This window comes from Ambystoma mexicanum, chromosome 3p (assembly GCF_040938575.1).
Source record: "Ambystoma mexicanum isolate Mex_15411 chromosome 3p, UKY_AmexF1_1, whole genome shotgun sequence".
Taxonomy (NCBI): Eukaryota; Metazoa; Chordata; class Amphibia; order Caudata; family Ambystomatidae; genus Ambystoma; species Ambystoma mexicanum.
The window spans coordinates 584732444-584755772 of record NC_090925.1 but is presented as its reverse complement, the minus strand read 5'-3'; the positions used below and the strand labels follow the sequence as shown (position 1 = coordinate 584755772).

The 23329-nt window shown below is 43.5% G+C and overlaps 1 protein-coding gene across 1 annotated transcript in view; it reads right to left on the bottom strand.

The window, feature by feature from the left end:
• The window catches only part of GDAP1L1 (ganglioside induced differentiation associated protein 1 like 1), a 932901-nt gene that overhangs the window by 310757 nt on the left and 598815 nt on the right, over positions 1 to 23329 (bottom strand). The gene's annotated exons all lie outside the window — the stretch shown is intronic.

Genomic DNA, 23329 nt, shown 5'->3' with positions numbered 1-23329 from the left:
TATTCATCAGGGTAATCAAAGGTTTCTACCATTGCAAACCATATGTTCCCTTCCCATGGCCATTAAGGGAAACGAGCCAAACCTAAACTTACAGCGAAATTCAACACATAACATGGCCAAGTACATATAATGGGAAAGCATCTGCATTTGTAGGAATGTTCTTTCATGAATCACTCTTAAGCATGCTTAACAAAAGCACCAGTCATTTGCACCATCGCTATAATGCATTAACATGTTTTTGCACCAGGACACTGTTTGCCCTAGTCTAAATTGCATGTGCACTGATTCGATGTTTCTGTCATATGGCCATATATGTTAATTGGAACTTCTAACATTGTTTTGAAGGTCCTGCATTGTGGGGAAGACCCTCTGGGGTCTATGTAACTTTTTTTCAGGGCTCTCCCTTCCCCTGCAGCAGCCCATGGTTTCAGACTGCACTTGGTTTAATGTTGACCCCTATGAAGCAATATTATATGTATCATAAATTGTCAGGATTTTTTTCTACCCCCACGGACCTACAACTTACATATGTGATATGTTATGTAATGTTAAGTTGACTTATAATACGGCTCACTGTTACCATTTGCATGGTCTCCAGGCACTCAAGTGGCTCTGTAAGAAAGTGGGTTGGGTAGGTTAGTGAGGGAAGAGGGAATAGGATAGACAGTGTGCTCTTCTGTTGGTGCTTGTAGAACCTGGAGCAACTGGTGTCTCTGCATGTCTGTTTTCTAAGTGTGTTTGACTTGTGCGCACTGGGGTTATTGTGTCCGAAAGAGCAACGTCCAGTGACAGGGTTGTTTGTTCGCGGCAGTTGGTTCTTTTGGCGGATGTGTGGGTTGTGTGTATGAGCGATGTGGGACTGGCACGTTTGTGTGAAGTATGTGTGGGTATGCTGGAGCGGAGGAGTATCGGGGATCGTTAGTGGTTAGTACGACATGTTAGTTTTATTGCAGATACCAGAATCCGTACTATCATTTGGTTGTCTCAGATTGCCCAGTGATATTGCTGGCAGTGTCTGCTCTAAGCTAATCACAATGAGTTGAATAGCCAGGTTTTCAGTCATTTTATGAAGGTGAGGTGGTCTTCTGTCAGTCTTATTTCCCTCGGAATTGAGTTTCATAGATTGGCAATTAGACGTGAGACTGTGATTCTTCCGAATTTCCTTTTTTCGGAAGGTTTTGTTTTGGAGGTCATCGCTTGTTCCAAGGATTCTTCCTGATTGGTAGAGGTTGATGTTGGCTTGGAGGAATTCGGCTCCTTGTCCGTGCAATGATTTGTGGATGATGCAGAGGGCTTTGAAGTTAATGCGTTTTATTACTGGAAGCCAGGGCTCATATATTGGGCTCTTATTTCAAATAGCCAGTGCAGGCTTCTCAGGGCCAGTGTGATGTCGTCTCTTCGATTTATGGCAGGACTATCCTTGATGCAGCATTTTGGATGCTTTGGAGTTTTTTAGTTAGTTGTGTTGGCAATCCAAGGTAGCAGCTGTTTGCGTAGTGGATTCTCGATAAGGCTAAGGAGATGATTGCAAGGGATCTGTGTGGGAACGAGAGGTAGAGGAGGATCCCTGTGACATGGACATCAAGGCATTATAGGGGCATTTAAGACTGCAGAGAATGTACAATGGCAGGGCTTGCATATGTGAGGAGATAACTTATCATATGGTGTATACAGCAGGCATAAAATGCCATTATTGGGGCATATGATCAAGCATGTCACACTCGACATCCGAAACCTATTAGATGCGCTAAGGCTTCTTATTAGCATTGAACTGGCAATGCCAACATAAAGAATTGTGCCTCTGACGCGCCTATGGGAGAAAAACAACAGGATTGGGCAGAACTCTTCACTTTCACCCTTTCAGAGAGAGACTGCTGAAAAGTACTTTAAGGTCAGCACTTCGGTCTGACACAGAGCAGACTCGATCTTCCCCCACCAGAAAGGGAGCCGAGGGCTGCATGCGAAATGATGCTCGTAGTGGGGAGCGGGGGAGGGAGGCTGCACATCCAGGTGCCATGATTATTTTGATTTATTTATTTGCATTTTTAAAGCGCTGACACAGCCAGGGGGCACCGAGGCGCTGTTACAGGAATATGTCTCTTAGTTGCGTATTTATAAGGCGCCTAATTACTTGCCTGTATAGTCATGCATGTTTATGAAAAGCAGACAGCCAATTTCAAATCAACTTGAGTCGATTGGATAAAACCCCATAGACTCAGTAAACCACAAACACAAAGATTGCACGAATGTAACAAGTCCCTTAAAATGGTGTGCAGGTGTCTTTTCAAGGGATCCTCTCTTAATAGCATGGATGCTAATGTGCGGTGTTCTGGATGGCTCAGCTGAAATGCACTCTGTCATTTTTATGAGGGCCCATGGGGGCAGAAGGTCAGGGCAGAGTTCACAGTACATGGGCCCTTCGCCAATCCCCTGCCAGATCAATGAGCTTGAGCAGCGCAGGACAAGGACGCTGCAAGGCACGCAGGCTCCTGTGGGGTGGCGAAGGCCGGGCTTACTAATGCATGCACACACACACATGTGAAGCCGACAGGCCACTCGTTATTACATTAGTTATTGGACACCTCTTGGAAAGTTCACCTCTACAGGCGGTGATCGTTATCTACGAGGAAGCGTGAGGAAAATGGCCCGTTTTTCTCCAGGGAACCGACAATTTGCTGTTTTCGTGGTATCTCCCTGTTGGGATACATTTAAATGTCCTTGACGGGAAATCGATACATCACACAGCTGTCTCCAGGACGAAATAAAACAGACAGGGGTGGGGTGGGGTGAGCGAGAGAGAGAGAAAAGAGAGACGGAGAGAGAGAGAGAGAGAGAGAGAGAGAGAGAGAGAGAGAGAGAGAGAAAAGAGAGAGAGAGATGGGGTGGGTGAGGGGACGAGGCGGAGAGAGAACGATTGGGTTGGTTGGGGGCATTCTGAAGGAGAGAGCGAGATTGAGAGAGAGAAAGACAGGTGTGGTGTAGCAGAGAGAGAGAGAGAGAGATGGCGAGGAGGAAGAGGGGGGGGAGACAGAGAGGGAGGAAAAGAGAAATGGACAGGGAGAGAGAGAGAAAGAGAGAAGGGAGAGAGAAAGACAGAGGTGGGGTGTAGGAGAGAGAGCGAGAGAGGGGGAGAGAAAGGCAAGTGGTGTGTAGCAGAGAGAGAGAGGTGGGGTGTAGCAGAGATAGAGAGAGGAGAGAGAGAGAGAAGGGAGAGAGAGAAAGACAGAGGTGGGGTGTAGGAGAGAGAGCGAGAGAGGGGGAGAGAAAGGCAAGTGGTGTGTAGCAGAGAGAGGTGGGGTGTAGCAGAGATAGAGAGAGGAGAGAGGAGAGAGAGAGGGGGGCAGTGAAATTACAAGAGGGGAAGGAGCACAAGTGGTGGAAGTGGAAGAAGCAGAACGATTACAAGTAGGGAAGATAAGACAGACATAAAGGCAAAAAATAACATATGCGGAAGGAGGGCAAGAGACAGAGAGAAGATGGGCGCTAGAGAAACAGGGAGTGGGATAGCTATGAGAGAAGGAAACGGCTTGCCAAAATGCACCCCATTCTTTCCATGTACCAAAGCACAGCACCCCACGCACGTTTTTCAACTGTGCCAAGATTTGACCCTCGGTTGCAACAACTTTACAGAGGTGCAATGCAATTTTGCTCCGCCTTTTTGCTGCAAATCACAAAATCACATAGTGTGGCAGTGCATCTTGGTGAAATCGCAGCAGTACAAAGTGTGCGTGACGTCAGCCATCTACCTCTACTGGTGACATTGACCCGTCTCATCATTATAGAAAAACAAGTATGCACGCAGGAGTAGATAGAAATCAGATCGATTTGCAGCAGCCATCTTTGACAAGTTGTTATTCAGCGCCTACCAGTTGCTCTGACCCTAAAAATAAAACTATGGAGAAAGGTAGAGACAACGGGCCTGATTTACAAACGCGTTTTACAATGGTGCAATCCCATTGAAAAACGCTTTGTAAATCTGTCCCAAAATATAATGCTAGCATCCCAAAAACAAAGACTGCATTTACTTCGAAGCTATTTTTACAACGAAGACAAATGGATGATGTTGCTGCCTTGAAGGACACGGAGTGCAGAGAAGGGGACAGACGGGGCGTCGCCCTGGTGCAGCACGGAGCTGCTGAAGGGCGAAGCGGCAAGATTTGCTCTCGTCCAAAGTGACTTTTTCGTGCAAGTTGATGTGTGTTGCAGGCTGGACTGAGAACCAAACGTGGATCTGCAAAAACATTTCAATACGGCCAATTATACCCCCCCCCCCCCAGCCAGCGAAAATAGCAAGCCCCACCTTTCTAAGGAAAGTTTGGGGAGAAACCTTTGAATACATATGTCCACATGTTCCATTGTAAAACACCGGTTTCTCTCTCTCTCTCTCTCTCTCTCTCTCTCTCTCTCTCTCTATATATATATATATATATATATATTTGTGTGTGTTGTGATCTGCATTGCCCCAGGACACCCGCTTGTAGGCCTTGTTCCACCCATTCCTGAAAGAAACACACAGACACAGGTTCTCCTCACATATCGGGCTCCCGGCGTGCACTGGCGTGTTGCAGGACCGCCCCCTTTATTTGTTACAATGCGCAATGGCAAAATGTTGCCGTTAAGCCACGTAACTACATCACATTCCTCCTTTTTCATAACGATGGAAATACAGCTTTTTAGAATCTAGTCATTGTAAACAGGACAAACTTAAACATGGGAAAACATGGTAACATACCAAGCTGGGTTAGGCCCAACATGGGGCAACATCAGGTGGCTTGATTTGGCACGGGTCCTTTCAAACCTAGTCACCCATTATATCGTCTCGGAATCGTGCAGTGCTTCCTCCGGCTGCTTTCTCCATGGCATCTCCTTCGGCCCTGCCTTGTGTTGGCACTGCATCATCTGCACCGCCTTCTGGTGTTAGCTCCATACCGGTGGCTCCTGGCAGGTGACCTTCTCCCTCCGGGTCTCTTAGTCCCTCTTTATCACCAAACTTTTTTTTAAAAACTGGAATTACGAGTCACTTTTCCCCTTCGATCATCGGCAGTCACCATCGAGCCTTTGACCTGGACCACCGCCATAGGGGAGGGCTCGTAGGTGAGGGATAACTTCCCTTCAGGGTGACGATTACGCACCAGTACGGTGTCCCCTACAACTATGTCCAGTGGCTTGTGATGCCGTCAGAGGTTTTCCTCGTCGTTATGTATCCTCCGATCCTCAGACGTTCGAAAAAGTGCCTCTGCAGGGGCCACACCCGTGGACTGGTGAGGTCTTGCTCTGTATTCTCTCAGGAATTGGTATAAACTTCTCCTTAGTTTGTTTCCTTGGCCCTGTGCTATGCGGAACACTTTATTAAGTGTTCTCATAACAGGTGTGACTCTCCGGTGTGTGATCCCACAGTCCGCCATGAACCCAACGAAGTTCTTCCCTTGATACGGTGGACCCTTGTCCCAGCATATGATCCTGGGGAAGCCATGTGTTGCAAACATGTTCTCCATGACTTACACCACTTAGTCAAATGACGTGGACTCCACTAGCTCGATCTCCGGGTATCGAGACCATTGGTCTATCATCACAAGGAAGTGTATCCCCCTGCCCGTGGACCCAAAGTCTGCATGGACAATGTCCCACGGCTGGTCACTGCGTGGCATGGACTCTATCCTCGGCTCTTTGTTAACTGGGGCAGTTGCTTGACACCAGATGCAGTTGGTGACATGTTTGTCCACTTTCGCCTCTAGGCCCAGATACCAGACCTTTAGTCGCAGCCTTGACTTTGTCTTGGCTGTTTCCTGATGGCCGCAGTGTTCCAGCTCCATCGCTCTTCCCACCAGTGCTTATGGGATCACTTACTGGTGTCCTCTTAAGATTAATCCTTCATCCATTGCTGAAAGTTCATGTCTCACCCGCTACAGCTGCTCCTGGTCCTGTTGCGTCTTTCGACTCCTGTGGTTGGGGTTGGACAGGACGTTCTTCCATTCGCCACTAATCATGGCCACACAGATCACGTGAAAACATTTTTATTTTTTTATTTTATTTGTTTTGGTTTATTATAAACCTTTACAAAAATGTTAAGAACTACAATGTTATTAGTTACAGAAATTTAAGAAAATACACAATTATTTACGTGTTTATACGAAATACAAGAAAAAGAAAATTAAAGCATACAAAGAAGAAACTATGTTTAAACATTTTTTTCAAATTGTTCCAGAATAAAAAAGTGCTAACAAGAGTCATAAAACATTGCTCACTAAAGCATTGAATTATTTCCAATACCCAACTTAGGCCACAATACGATTAAAACATAAACAAAAGAGTCATAGCTAACAAGTGAGTAACTAATGTAAGTCAAACATTTCTCAGAAAGGAGGTTACCCATATATTTAAATTGACAGTGTTCTCATGCATCATTCTATTCCAGATAAATTCTCTGTTTACATCTTGGGTAGAGCGTACATATTGCACAAAATACTTAATCCTATGGGTTTTAAGTGCAGGACATACAAGAAGAATATGCTGCAATGATTCCACTACCCCCTCTATTTTACAAAATCTGCACCATCACCAATCATTGGAATTACAGTTTCTAATGCTCTTAATTTGATTGGTTAAGATCACATTGAATCTAAAGCGCATAAAGTTGTTGCATACTCTCTTACAGGGGTATTTCTTTAGATACCTTTCCATAACAGGATACCATTTACATGTTGAGCATGCATGTTTGTACTATTTAGATTCTGAAATTCTATTCCTAGTTTTCTGCCAGTCAAAACCCATAAGCCTTTCTTTGATTTTTCTGGGTTGGTTGAGCAGAGAGAAGACAGACATGCCTAACTCGCTGAGGCATTGCATCGTCTCTAAATTTAGAGTATGTATGAAAGGATTACTAGATTCCCTGCCAGCACATGCATACAAGTCACCCTAAGCCGCCTTTTTACATTTTTGCCATAAACACATTCTTTTCCAGTTTGCATGCATCGAAAGAGATTGTAAATCAAATTTGTATTTTATCAATTCAAACGGAATACTGTTGGGTAGAAAATATAACACCGACCTCCAAATGTTGCCTTCTAAGTACTTCAAGAACTCCTTCAATTCGTTTGAGAACAATTCCGTACCGTACACTAATCGGGTATGACTTTTCTGAGATAAAGTTCCCTAAGGGGTACCATAGAAAATTTCCCAAATTTGGTTTTGATAGCGCGCATTTGCCTAATTGCAATTTCCGCTTTTAGTTTGAGTTGACTTTTAATTAGGGCAGTAGTACCAACCCCTGAGAAATAGTAACCCAAATATTTAAAAGCAGGTTGTGTTTTAATCAAATTGTTTCCACACAGCCAAGAGAATGCACTTTCCCTCTTATTCGATCTCCCAAAGTGAACAATTATTGTTTTAGTTGCATTTATTTTGAGTGATAAACCAAGTACAAAACCCTCAAACACTTTTAATAGTCTTTGGAGGCCAAACTTGGTGTTATCCATCAATAAAAAGTCATCCGCATAGGCCATCCATGACAGACAAACACTGCTCAATCTAGGGGAGACTAAACCCTTATTAGTCAGGACAGTGTCTGCACCACTCACATATAAGTTATATATGGTTGGGGCCAACATGCAGCCTTGGCGGAGGCCATTGGGAATTTTGAGCTCATTAGAGAGAAGACCCTCAGAGTTTAGTCTAACCCTCAACCTGGTGTCCGAATACAGAGCCATGACAATATGCAAAAGATGGATAGGCATGTCAAGGTCTCTTAGCACATTCCATAAAGTTTTTCTATCGACCAGGTCAAAGGCCGAACTCAGATCCATGGACAAAACACATGTAGGCCCTGCTCCTGTTTTCATTGAATTAGCCATTATGCACTTTAAAATGAAACCACCGCAGTCAGTGCCGATGTTATTTTTGAATCCTATTTGTTTAGGATCTAGAATCTGCTTTCCCGAGATCCATTTTTGTATATCCTGGAGGACCAAGGAGGCAAACAATTTGGACTCCAGATTAGCTATAGCTATGGCAATCGGCCTATAACTAAAGGGACACTGACGGGATCCTTTTTTAAAGATTGGTATGACGATCGAGACCCTCCATGATTGTGGAATATGTTTACAAATTAAGATATTTTTAAATAGAAAAAACAAGATTTTAGCCCAGATGTCTGGGTCTAGCTTCAATAGTTTATTGGATAAATTGTTGGGGCCCGGAGCACCTGAGTTTTTTTATCTTTTAATAAGACACACAATGTCTTCCATAGTGTATTCCAATAACCAAGTTGGTCTCACCGTAGTCTTTATTACATCATTCGATCCATTATTAGTATAAAGTTTAGAAAAGTGTCCCAGCCAAGTGCCTTCATTTATAGGATTCAAGACTGTATCTTTCTGAGGTCTTTCTAGTTCCAATAATTGGAGGAGTTAGGGCCACGTAAGGACTTTAACGTTGCTTTTCCATCGAGCTGGGATCGAGAACCTCTATGATGTGTTATCCAATTTTTATATCTTTTCTTTTTCAGAATCAAGATGCTGCATACAGGAAGCCCCGATTTGGTTATCAATCTGTGTTCTTTCCTGAGCAAACATTTACGATCATGTACTTCAATGTCAGTTTGATGTTTCTGTGTTTTTTTTGGGCTTAACTATTGACCTGAAAACATTTGTCCCCATTCGAAGCATCTGCCACTTCCTGAATGGTAAGTGTAACTGGTTTGGCTGCCTCCACCGCCAAGCGAACTTGTGCCTCGGCCGCTACTGGTGCTGTGTCTTTCTGCTCCTCACCGCTCCTTGGATGACGCAGGTGGTAGTCAGCTGGGTTGTGGGCTCTGGGTCTGTATGTCAGTACCACTCAATACTCCATCAGGGCCAGCATCCATTGTTCGATCCTTGGGGGTGGCTTGGACGAGGACCCCGCCATGATGGGAAGTAGTGGTTTGTGGTCAGTCACTGCCGTAATGGGTTTGCCCAAAATGTAGATTTGAAAATGTCAGCATCTCCATAGGATGGCCAGGGCTTCTCTCTCGAACTGGGAGTAGCGTCATTCAGTGTCAGTGAGCGCCTTGCTGGCATACGCAATCAGTCTCTTCTGTCCTTGTGCATCCTGTTGCGACAGGACTGCTGCAAGCCCGACCGGGCTGGTGTCAACGATGATCTTGGATGGAAAAACACCATTGATTCCTTCCCTGTGAGTGCCCTTTTGATGGTTTCGAAGGCATCCTGCTCATTGGCGGTCCAGTCCCAAACTTTGTCCTTTCTCGTCAGTATCCTGAGGGCTCAAAGAGGGTCACCAGGTTTGGTATAAAGTGACCACAATACGTCATCATCCCCAAGAAGCTCCTGACTTCAGACACGTTCCCTGGTGGTTTCGCCTCTTGAATGTTGCACATTTTCTGCGGGCCCGAGGAAATGCCCTTCTCATGGAAAATGAATCCGAAGAATTCTATGCTATCCTTCAGGAACTTGCACTTCTCATGATGTAAGGTGAGCCCAAGGGTCTGAATTCTTTCCAGTGTCTTCTCGAGGTGAGCCATGTGCTCAGCCTCTGATGTGGCGTAGACCAGAATGTCATAGCTGAGATTGATGATCCCTTCGAGACCTGCCAAGGCTCCCTGTATAACATTCTGAAATACTTCAGCTATGGAGGAGACCCCAAAGATTAAACATGTGTATTGGTACAGTTGGTGGGTTGTGACAGTGGTGATCTAATGCAAGTCTGGGTGGAGCTCCAGCTGATGGTACCCACACTGCAGATCTAACTTCAAAAATACCTTTGCACCTTGCAGTTCCCCCAGCACATCATCAAGAGTCAGGGTGATGTGTCTTTCGTGCTCAATGGCCAGATTAGGATGCCTCATGTCAACACAAATACGTACCGACCGTGGTTGCTTCGGCTTGACCGCCACAACGATGGGGGACACCCATTGGGTGGGATCCTCCACTTTTTCTATAATGTCCATCTCCACCAGGTTCTGCAATTCAAGTTCTACCTGTTGTCGGAGATGAAAAGGGATTCAACAGTGTTTCATTGCAGTCAGGCATACCGTCTCGTTGATGTGCAGCTTGATGGGTTCACCCCTTAGTTTGCCAATGCCCTCAAACACCAACCTAAACCTCTCAAGGACCTTATTTGTGTGTTCGGCATAAACACTGAACTGTACTATTCAAAGGGCCTCTGCTGCCGCACAGCTCTGTAGAGAGTGAGTGCTCATGTCTGTGACAAAGAATTTCACACTAATCTCCTTTCCTTCGTGGGACACCCTGGTAATGAACATGCCTCTGAGAGGTATCAGTTGGGTGCCACCAAATGTGAAGATTTTTGCCCAGGCTTTCAAAAGCATTGGCGGCCCCAGGAGTGCTTCATCATGACGGGTCGCCAACACCTACACTGATACTCCAGTGTCTGCAAGTACTGGTGTCTTTGTTCCATCCACGGATGCCATGCACATGGGTTGTCTCCTCTTCTTCTTCATGGAGTCTATACTTGAGATGAAAAATATCTCTTCTTCCTTTTCTTCCTCTTCTGCCAGATCATACCCGGTGCAACCTGCTCAACAACCGCAACCTGCCTCTGTCACTGTACGGTGTCACTGGGTGACTTGCTGGGCCCTCTGGGAATAGTCACTGGTGTGGGGGCTTTGCACATCCATGTGAAATGACCTGCTGCTCCGCAGCATCCGCACACTTTCCCTTTTGCTGGGCACTCGCCTGCGTGTGGAAGGTCATTTGGGACAGGGCAGCAGTGTTTCAGTTCTCCTCATGGTCCATCTAGGCCTTGACGGACCAGCACTTTGCGGGCGCCCTATCGCACATGCGTCCTTCACTTTCAGCGCATAAATCGCAGTGTCCATCTTAGTTGTGTGGCTCTCCGCTAGTCATATGATCTGCCCATTTCCAAAATGCGATCTAACAAAAGACCAGGCTCACGCAGCACTTGTTGGCACAGCTTCCCTGAAGCACACCCTTGTATCAATTGGTTTCTCACCATACCGTCCTCATTCTCCCATGCACACCTACTTGCTAAGTGATTGAGCCTGCCATAGAACTGGTCCAGGGATTCCTCCTCCTCTGTTTCTCACTACACATAACAAACCTTTCATAGGGCCTCATTACGACCCAGGCGTTAACCATGGCGCTACTAGCGCCATGGCTGACGCCGGTACCTTACCGATTCGCCATGGTGAATGGTGAAATTACCGCCCCATTCCAAGGTTGGCAGGGCGGTAATTCCCCATTCACCATTGGCCCTTCCCCATTCCCATTTTTGCCCCCATAGGGCTCAATGGAAATGGGGAAGGTGGTAATTACGGTACCGTAATTACCTCCAAGGTCCCTTTGCGGGTCCCGTCCTTAACAGCTGGTAAAACCAGCCGTTAAGGGAGGACCCGCAAATGGACCTTGGAATTGGGCGGTAAGGGATTACCGGCACTAGTGCCCTTACCGGTACCAGTAATCCCTCACCGCCCGGGTCGTAATGAGGCCCATAGTCTTGATTACCCAGTGGCAAGAATTGTTCTTTGAGGCTGTCATTTGCTGCCTGGTAGAAGTTGTCGATGGGAGTGAGGGGCTTGAAAATTCTGTGAACCTCTGACCCAGCCAAGTATATGAGGACTGCGATTTTGGCCTCCTCATCTGTTTCACCGGTCGCTCTGCTCCTTCCAGGAGACCACACCCTGATGTGATGCACGTCAGCCCTTTTAAATGACAATTCAGTGTGACTTAAAAATTGTTGATTGCAGACAAAAGGGAAGAAAGAAGAGAAGAATGCAAATTCTCTCTCTTTGTTTGTTGTTGAAAGGGCCTTTGTGGCCTTGCTTCTCGTTTGTGGCCCTTGTGGGTCCCAAAAATTGCCCACATGGCACACAAGCCCTCCACGTGTAGAGCCGCTGCTGTTGGGACTTCAAAATGGTGGTGATTGCCTTACCGCAATGATCGATGCACCTGACAGGCGTCGGATTATGTTGCCAGAGATGTAATCAGAGCATCAGAGCACCTTCCCCCTGCCCAGCTGCATCCTTGTTGCCAATGTTGAGATCTGCATTGCCCCAGGACAACCGCTTGTAGGCCTTGTCCCACCCGTCCCTGAAAAGAACACACAGACACAGGTCCTCACATATCGGGCTTCTGGCGTGGGACCACCCCCTTTATTTGTTACAACGCGTGACAGCAGAAAGTTGCTGTTGTGCCACCTGACTCCAACACATTATGCAGGGATTGAAAAGTAGTACAATTTAACAAAAATAGAATATAAAAATCAACACTAGAGCAATACATTCTCACTAGAGCAAAAGACTCTTATAATGCTTTTGTGCACCAAGGTGAAGGACTGGGGCAAACATTGCCTGTTTTCACACTAGACTAATGTTTCCTCTAGTGTTCATTTCACTCGCACAGGTGCAAAGTTTCTGTTATACAGTACTATTTGCTATGCTTCAGGAAAAATATGCTAAAAGCTTTATAAAAATTGTTTACTTTAAAGGGCTGTAAGGAGGACGAGAGGAAACAGGAGCATGGCCACTGGGAGACGGGGTCAGAGGAGCAAAAAACACAAGAGAATCAATTACAGTTGGCTGATGTATAAATTAGGAGTGTCCAGAGGAGGCTTTACGATTCTAGCACAGAACAGAGAGTAGAGGGGATTGAAGTGGCTGCTTAAATGTACTCATGACTATTGGGTTACGGTGAAAGAGCATTCACACGTGTTGTTAACGGGGATGGAAGGCAGATTCGAAGTGCCTGCTACTCCTGATTTGCTGCTGTGTATTGCTACACAAATAGGTTGCTCCTAGTAGTGCCCCACTCACAGCCACCAGCTATCTCCCTTGGCCCACTTTCATTTAAGTACCATGCCAGGGCTTGAACATTGTGAGGAAGCATCAGTGCCGCCCACCTCGCGTTTTAAAAAAAAAAAAAACATGTAGCTCTCTGCGTACCCTGGCCGATGCAGCGTATGCAGAGTTCTGTTTGCTGTTTTTAACATCGTCATTGTGCAAGTACAATGAAACAATGTAAAACAATGCAGAGTATCATTGCGCTGATAGTCACTGGAAAATCCCTCTCCATCCCTGTTGGCCGCTCTGCCGATGTTGACTTTTAAGAAAAATATGTATTTTAAATACATGAATGTGTATTCAAATGTATCTACGTCCCTACTTCATGACGCTCTAAAAAACAAGTTTTGAAAGCGCCAACATTTTGGGCTTTTGTGTAGACACTTGCCAGGCACTGCCGTAGTAGTATTAACTGGCCATTGAAGGTAGTGGGTGCAAAATGGTGCGAGTACCTGGGCATCTAATAGCAGTGTCTGGCAAATGACTAATACTTACACACAAGCCAAAACTGTTGGCTTTGCCAAAGCTTGTTTTTAACAGGACTTCAGTGAAGGACAGGCATAGTGCTTCTGAATCGAGTGGCTGAAGGCAAACTTGATTAAGATATTTTAATTACACTAGTATCATGTTTAGTCAATTAGTCAATAAGTCAATGAGTCAATAACTCTCAGAAGACTGCTTTAAGAAAATACTTGCAGGCACTTCAAGCGCAAAGTGTGATGGTAAGGCTTGATTGAATAAAGCAAGCTCAAAGAGTTCCCATGGGGAGTTGTTTTGGGTGAGGAGGGGCAGGAACTTGGTGGGAATGGCCGTAGCTATTAGCATGGGTGGACAAATAATCAAACACCTGCAAGCTTTGTGTCCCTCCTCATATACCGTTTCTCCCGAGCTGTACACTAATGCAATAGTTTCAGCTTATAGGTGGTGCAAGCACTGAACCGCTTCTGAGCTACACAGACCCGAACATGACCTGCCTGTCCCACACTTCTTTGTGAGATGTGCCGCTGCTACTTAGACCGCACCGCTTGTTGGAACCAGTTGACCAGCTGACCAGCCCAATGCCGAATCACCACCTCAGGAAGATCCTAGAAGCCTGGCTCGATGCTGTAAGGTCCTGTGAATATACCCTTTCCCTGTGGTCCACTTCTGGGAGCAATAGTGACGTTTAAGCCCCATCCCTGCCTTTTTCATCAAAGGCATTTCTTTTGAAAGATGACATTGCTGCAATTGCTTGCCTCATCACCCCTGCTCAAGTATTCAGATGCTCCTCTAAACCAGTCCTTCATTTTCTGTGTTGTCTGCACAGAAGAGGGGTAGTTGTTTGCATTTCGGATGGTTTAATTACAGTATGTATATTTTTATAGACCTTGATAGAACTTTTCTTTATTTTGGAGTCTTTGCAGTATTGCATTTTGGGTTGCTACTCTTATCACTTTACAACCCTCCTCAACGTATAGCCTACCCTCGGTTCACATTCCCACAAAAGGCAAAGGCGGTATATGCATCGGCTGTGTCTGTTGTACCTGTATGATGGGATCACTGCTGGTTTAGTAATAGTGTGGGTCTCAGAAGCCAATACTGAACCCTGTAATCCTGCAGGGAAGTAGTCATTTAATCACAGTTACACTCTAAAATAAGGCGTTTTAACACTTTAAATAATACATTTGATTTTATTCATTAAACATTGTTTGACACGTAAAAAAACAAGATAGTGTTTTCAAATTCAATAAAATAGCATCTTAAAGTCCAAATTCCATAAATAAAACCAAGCTAATAACAAACAGAAATGTAATGTTAAATATGTGGGCAATCGATATGGGGATGGCACTCACAATATGAATATTCCTAAATTTCAATATAACATATAGACCAGTAGTGCATTTATGGAGGTGCTTACTGTCAAATGGTTTCAGCCCTTCATAGAACCTATAGAAATCACTAATGAAAGTCCAGACAGAAAGTACCTGGAGCCCAGCAGCACACGGAAAAAGGAACCGAACAGTTCTAATGTTTCGGCACTTCAACATGTAAAGTTCAACATATTATACATACAATAAAAACATCAACTTAAATAATAGGTGGAGTAAATCCTCTCTACAATGGAACTGCTCAACAACGGGAACACGTATATAACCACAAATATGTAATTGTCATGGAGTTAAAAAATCTATCCCAATGAATTCTAGTAGGATAAAGTTCATTAAATGCTCAGTGAAAATACATACTCAAAGGTTTGATAGTCCATAAAAACAAGTGTAGAAAATTGATCAATGTTGAGTAGTTTCTGCTCATGCAAATTCTTAGTTGTAACGTGGATACAGTTAAATGTAGGGATGTAAAGTGAAGTGGGCAGTTGGAATTAGACAGGTTAATTGACAGTATGAAAGACATCTGGATAATTTTCCAGGGTCTTTAAAATAATCTTGAAGAAAAGTCTGTGCTTACTCTCAACATCATCTATGGCCCACATATTTAATATAAGCAATCGTTGGAGTAAATCATCTCTACAATAGAACTGCTCAACAATGTGAAAACATATATAACCACAAACATTAAATTGTGATGTGGTTAAAAAGTCAATCCCAATAACATGCAGCTCACTGTTTTCTTTGCTAACACAGAGTTGCATGGCCTAATTCACAGAAGCATTTTATAATGGGAAAGCCCCATTGGAAAATGCTCTGTGAATTAGGCCCACAGTCTTCTTCTTCAGAAGAGTCTGGGGACTTTATCTAGTTTAAACCAAAAGCTACCTTCCACCCGACTGTAACTAGAAGATCCATCGAGGGTTTTGAACAGATGATCCTTCAGGACCTGAAGTCTATAAAGTTCTGACCTGGCAGCAGAGACAATTTGACTATTAATCAAAGACACATTTTGAAAGATTTAGCTAATAATCCAGCTCTGACTTTCAAACTGGCCGATAAAGGGGGTGCCCTTGTCGGGATGAGCATTTCTGACTATATCAAAGAGTGTCAGAAGTTAATGAGTGATAAAGATACTTACATGCCTCTACCTAATGATCCATCCGGTGAGTTACAAGCTTTAATTAAAAATGTACTAGATCAAGCAGAAAGTGCCAGACTTATCTCAACCACAACTAGGAGATTAACAAACAGTCATCCATTGACCCCCCATCTTCTACACTGTACCAACAATTAATTTCACTTGTAAATCCTCCAGGCCGCCAATAATGGCAACCACTAATAGCATATTGTAACCTTTATCTCAATACATCAACCGAATTGTACAGCCTTTAGTTATGGCAACATCAACATACCTCAAGGACAAAGGATGTTGGAGCTTAAAAACGTTCCTGTTAACACTCTTAAAACTCATTCTGAACAATATTTTCTTTTCGTTTCAGGGATGATATCTTACATATCACCAGGACCTCCATGGGGGCAATTATGCCCCCTGCTATGCTAAAATCTTTATGTACCATTTTGAACAACATAAGATTTTGACCACTGACGCTGCAAGATCTTGTTTGGCATTTTATAAATGATATATTAATGAAATATTTGGAGTATAGATGAGGACGGAGCCTGAACTTCTACTGTTGCTTGAGAGCTTTAATTTGATGCATGATCAAATCAAAATTACGCAGAATATGGATATTAGGTCCATCCATTTCGTAGACACACATATTGACTACCTTAATGGAGTATTGATTACATTGCTATTTACTAAGCCTACCGATAGGAACAGTCTCCTACAAGCAAAGGGATTTCACCCACGGAGTACCACGAGGAGTCTTCCCTATAGTCAAGTGATCAGATAATGACGTATTGTGTCAGACACTGTGGAATATAACAGACAATGGCTATAAGACCCTCGGCGGCAGGCCAATACCTCCCACAGTAATGCCACCGGCTAAGTTAAGTAACTACAGCCCCGGGGGCATTACCTTTGGCGGTATTGGCCCGCCACCTCAGGTCTTATTGCCACAGTATTAGAGGCAGCTAAAGAAAGATCAGCAGTGGTAGAATGCACAACATTACTACAGGAGAGCCCAAAACATCCACAGACCAGGTTGGTGTATGCATGCACTCATTCACGCCAGAGTAGAAGAATTAAGAGTATTATTGCTAAACACTTGAATATATCACAACATGATAGTGCCATTGTTGATTTATTTCCTAACTTGCCCATGTTTGTCTATAGGAACAAATCATCTTTGCAAAATGTTCTAGTACATACAGAATGTGGCAGTACAGCAAAGTCTAAACCTTCCAAGGTTGACACCTACCCGTCCCATGCTTGTCAACAATGCAATAATGTGTTCAAAGGATCTACTATCAACCACCCTTACACTGGCAAGAAAATCAACTTGAAATTGTTTTGTACCTGAGATACATCGAATGTTGTGTATGCATTGAGGTGCCCATGTGGGGTCTACTATGTGGGCTTAACTACTCAGAAAGCGAAACAAGGAGGGACAGAAGTCAAATCTCAGATTCGTAGACAAAACCAAAAATTCCCAGTGGCAATTGACTATACGGAGAAAAGACATTCCGTTGAACAACTCAAATGTGTTATTTTGGAACAAGTTGTCTGGCCTAGAAGAGGAGGTGACGTGATGAAGTTACTTCACCAATGTAGCATCTATTAGATAGATTCACTTCCAGCACAATACTCCAAAGGCATGACCTAAACAGCTTTCCCTAATCTAGCTGCACACATTAAGTGTTGTCTGATCATCTTCTATATTCATGAAGAGTGTTTCCTTTATTTGATGGAAGGGCAGAGTTATGTCTTTATTACCTACCTTAGTGCGTGTCGGAAGGTCAAGCCTTACCAATCATTGGTTCACACTGGTTGCGAGCATATTCTTATTTTTAACTTAATAACTCACATTTTTAGTTTTATGCTTTCTTTTTTCTTTGTTTTATTTAATATACTCGGTTTACTGTTCTCAACCTGCTTGACCTCGACTTTCTGTAAATACTTTTCACGCTCTTGATATATTTTGCTTTGGTAGTGTTAGAGAATTATTAAGTTACTCTTTTCTTATGTACTTTTATGGGTCCTGTGACCTACCTGACCGGATTGCTAACATATGTCTGCTGTTTTTTTCTTTTAATTATTTTCATTTAAAGATCTTTCACCTTTGACTTTTAGTGGGTGGACTTTGGCATTATGAAATGGTCTTTAGTAGGACTGGGCAACAGGCTATGCGTGTTTCTGGTTCTCGAGATATTCAAATATTGCGCTCTGTTTTCACCATATTACACACTTACCCCTTGCGTGCCTCGCGGATACGTCATGACTGGGCGTCCGCCGATCATATTAAGGGACGACCTCCCAGCGTGGCTGCGAGTGACGGCTGCTAGACTGGGTTGTCGGTTTCTCTATTCTTCAGTCACAATAAGCAACCCTGCAATGGCGGGGGTCCGACTAGCATTTTTATCCGATTGGCGTGCATTTACAACCATATTCTTTTTCTTGGTTGCAGTTTTTTCAAGATATCTTGATCGTTACTGGTCTTTGTTTGGTTGTAAGCTTCAGTTAGGTACATTATGGCTTTACCCTGTTTCGTTGGGTGCATTTGGTGTTTGTTATCTTTACAGCCTCCTTCAAACAGGTTTTTCTTGTTATGTTTTGCAGATTACTGACACTTTACTTCCTGCAGAGATCTTTGATCATGTTTTTACACCTTGTATTTCCGCACTTGAGACTGATTCAGAAAATCATTTGATTGATTGCTCAAGGTATGTTGAGACTACTAAGGAATGCTTCCAAAATAATGTATACCATTGATATATTTTCTCACTGATTAGATTTTGATGATACCTTTGGCCCTCATTACGTCTACCAGCACCGTTGTTACCGGACCGGCACAGTACGACTCTGTGGGTGGGTGTCCTCCCGCTCGCCAGGGTCTGACCTGGCGGGTGGAACGGCACCCGCCCAAAGAGTTTCACGAAAGCACCGGCACCGTTATTAAAGGAGCTGGTGCTTCCGTGGTCACCATTCCCATTGAGTCCTATGGGACTCAAATCAGAATGGGGATTTACAATTACCGACTTCCCAGAATGCTGGGGTTGTAATCCCTGGTGTTTCCGCAAGCCAGGCACTGGTAGATATTACCGCAGACTTGTAATGAGGCCCTGTTTCTATTGTAGTCAGAAATGAGGGTTTATCCCTGAAGATGGGACACAAGTCATGAAATTCTTAGGATTATCTGATCTCAACCCTCATACGTTATGTGGTGAATTGTTTAACCACAACACATTACTTTGTGTATATAATGGACTTTACTAGAATTCAATGGGACAAATGATTGTGGTTATATACAGTTTTACATTGTTGATCAGTTCTATTGTAGAGATTATTTACTCCACCTAATGTTTATATTACATTTTTGTGAAATAGATGTTGAGAGCAAGCACAGACCTTTCTTCAAGATTATTTTAAAGGCCCTAGAAAATTATCCAGAAATCTTTCATATTGTCAATTAACCTGTCTAATTCCAATTGCCCACATCACGCAACCATTTACATCACTACATTTAAATGTATTCACGTTAAAACTAAGAATTTGTCACCAGCAGATAGTACTCAACAGTGATCACGTTTCTACACTTGTGTTTATGGAATATCAACATGTTGAATCTGTATTTTGAAAGAGCACTGACTTGCACAGCGAAACGTTGTTGCCACTCTCTGAGTGTAGACATTTGTTGCACCCTAAACATCAAATTCACTCAGAATATAGAATGTGCTGAATTCAGGTTATTACCTCAGAGGTTCGAAGGGTCTGCGACTATCTATTTCTAAGCAGGCTAATATTGCTACATCACCTCCATTACAAAGAAATCAAAGTAGGACACATATTTCCTAATAACATATGTGAATTTCCAAATGTACAGTTCATAAATACAATTGGGTAACATGTAGAATCAGTCAATCAGAATAGATACATGGCAGAAAGTTCAAATATCGCCAATTGCAGCTTTATATTATGTACTCTTGCACTGTAAGAAAAGTCTGTGGAATGGGTGTGCATGGGGGGAAGAGTTTTAGGGGGACTCACATCAACAGGTTAACATTTTTGGATTGCTCAGGAAAATCCCATAAGAAAGATTCCAACTATCTGGCATTGCCAAACCTCTAGGTCTTGTACTGCTAGGACTGCGTTATTATTGCACACTTTCCTTTTAGTACATGTGTGTGCCTGGTCTAGGTTTCCAGACAAACATTCATCATAATACTATATTTTCAACGATAGGGCAGGAAAGGCTATGCGTAGTACCGCAGAGAAATCTACTTGCTTATACCACACTGCAGTGATTGGCAGCAGCAAGTGCCTAATGCCAAACAATCTGTCCCGCAGTGAAAATCAACATTCACCCGCCCTTTTCATTGTGGTGCTCTTCTGTGTGCCCAAAGGTAGTAAACAAGGCTACCTTTTGATTGTGATTTCTTACGAACATCTCACAATTGCTCTCTTCTTCCATTAGACCCAATGGGCCTCATTACGAGCATGGCGGTAGCCATGTCTGTATGGCAGGCACGGCTACCGCCATTCTCGCTACTGGCACCACCTCCCGCGATTGGGCAATAACCTGCCCATTACGACATGAGTGGGCTGGTAATTGCCAATTCGCGGGTGGCGGTAATGCCGGTCTCTCGATCCCCATTCTGCCCCATAGGACAGAATGGGGATGGGGAGCATGGTTGCACCGGCACCGTTGATAACGGTGCCGGTGCAATCACGAGTTCTGCTCGCCAGTGCCACAGGAACCCGCCAGGTGAGACCTGGCGGGCTGTCAGGAACCCGCGAGCAGAACTCGTAATGTGGCAGCCTGGTATGAATGGTGCTGGTGCCTTACCGGCACTGTTCATACCATTGCCGCCACCCTTATAATGAGACCCAATGTGTTTCAATCCAAATTGACTCTAAGTCAAGACTTTTATCTGAGGCCTATGCAACAATTTTATCAAAATGATTGACCAGAAAGCAGAAAAAGAGATCAGGTTACGACATTACTACATGCATTGACGGAGAAAGATGCATTTTGAAAATTAATAGCAAACTATGGGCCTGAAACAAACCTCCCCCACACTTGGAGGCAAATGGCTGAGCACTACGGGAGCTTCTCAGCATCAGCTGCCTCCATTCTGAGAGCCTATTAAGTTATAAATGCTGTAGAAAGAAACACATGTCTGCTTTACCAAACCTTGTATTTGATTTTCTCAGGGCTCTTGAGGCCACGTGCCTCTTCTAGTCCTTCTCGTCAACCTGATGCTCGTTGTGAATATGGCAGTAACAGTAAAAAGATGTGGTATTTAAAATACTGCCTATTTCCATAAGCCATGTTTACCCCACGGTGTAAAGTTTATGTATTCAGCACATACATTTCCCATGGAGTCCCACTCATAATTCAGTGTTATTTTAAAAATAGGAAGTATATAAGAAATAGCACTAGTGCTTGGTTACCACCATATGCAAAAAGAGGCGCTTAGCAGTGGCTATCAAATAGCAATTACATGCTATACCAATAGATGGAAAACAACAACTGTATGCCCCATGGGCTATAGTTATTAAATCAAATCCCAGTTTACGGAATTCTGAAATTGCAAACGTCCATTATGAAGTGGTAGTTGCTAAAACGTGCATTAATCTTCGTCTCTATACAGCATTTGATCATTAAAATCGACAAGGTCCTTTTACTAATATGAATACATATCTCGATCTATGATCAGCCGCCTCCTGTGACTTAATCCATAAATATGTCAATGCCTAATCAATATTTCAGCCCATTACACAGAGTTTAGTTCAGAGAACCACAAGAGATCTTTGCCTGGAGCTCATGTACCATGCAAGACTGGCAGGCACCAATTAAGTGATTCAAGGCGTACATTTGTAATTGTCATTGCTGCCGGCTCAATGAAAACTCAATCCAGTTGAAAGGTCGTGCGTTTATGAAATGAGCTGTCAATGAACATGTTGTTCTTATGATTTCTGCATTTAAATCTTTTTATTTATACAAACACAAAAATGAATTTCTGTCTAATATTTGGTCACATTGATCATGTTTTCCGATTTTGTTTTGCCAACAGTATGCCAGAAAAGTGCACCTTTCACGCAAATCATATTTAATATATTGCCTGAGAAAGTAAAAGGAAATTATACGCGCATAACGTAGCATGTGCGCTGTAAGATTTAAAAACAGACAACAGTTCCTATGACAATATTGCTCTTGTTTAAAGTTCAGCAACTCCCTAATGGATGTTTAGGTTCCTTAATGAACTTGTGTTATCTGTACTAAAATTGAAATTCAGAAACTCAATTTCTTATATGTGATCGATATCCTGTGATTTATCGGCACATTAATAAATAACAAGAATTGGAGCAAACACGTGTTTCGACCCACATGGATCTTTCCCAAGGCCTCTGACTGATGACACTTCCTATATAGGAATGTGATTTTGAGAACATGCATCCCAGATCCTTAGGTTACTGTTAATTTCCTTAACAGGATCCGTGAAAAAAATGGTATAACTTGGATCAATCCAGTAGGTTGCGCTTCCTCATATATGAATTAATCCTATAAAATGCCAATGCATTTTGCTGTGATCGGCATTACGAAGTGTGCCGCATGGAGAACCCGAGAACTCACATCCTATATTAATTAAACTGAACCTTCATTAGGGACTTTCTAAATTTTAAACAAACACGATATTGCCATGGTAACTGTTGTCTGTCTCATGTATCTATGGGACATGCCAGAGCACTCTTCCCCCACTTCCTAGGCAAACGCAGCTGTGTTTTTTTCAATTCTAACAATCAGGCGCAATTTGAGAGGAATGTTGTAGTGCTCTCATTATTGACTAGAATATTTAAAAACACTTTGGATTTGGTTAGAAGAGGGAGCATTGATTTTATAAGTGGACCTTTATGATGGGTTGGACAAAATTAGTTAACCGAAATGGGCAAAGAGTATATCAACACTTAGCGATAGTTTATGGCCTCCTCTACAGTTATGAGTTGTGGCAAAGTACCACGGGAAGAGCCTGTGTGGAAGAACAGATATAGAGAAACCAGTCTGAAAATCTGAAAGGCTTTCCACGCAAGAGGCCCCTCAGAGAAGCGGAAGGGCCCCAGACTAAGAGGGCCTATGGCTGGAGGAGTAGTGCTATTGGGATTCAGCTTTGATATTGATATTGATATTTTATTTCTATCGCGCTTGTACACAAGCTGATTAAGTCAGTGAGCAGGTGACCAAACCGAGAAGTTGGTGGAGAAGGAACAGGGCCAACGGTAACTGGCCTACGCCAGACACAGACTTTCTATCGAAAACCTTGGACTGGAGAGCAGGCACCTAGGGAGAACGCCAAAGAAGGATGCAAGCTATTAGATGTCCCTGAAGTTATAGCCAACTACTGCTGATCGAGAGTGAAGAAAACTTCCTAAGTGGTACCAGACGCCGAAGAGGAAACTGAGCGAGGAAGAAACCTGGAAGTGAAGAACGACTACAGCGACACCATGTCATGGTGAGAACAGGGTTGA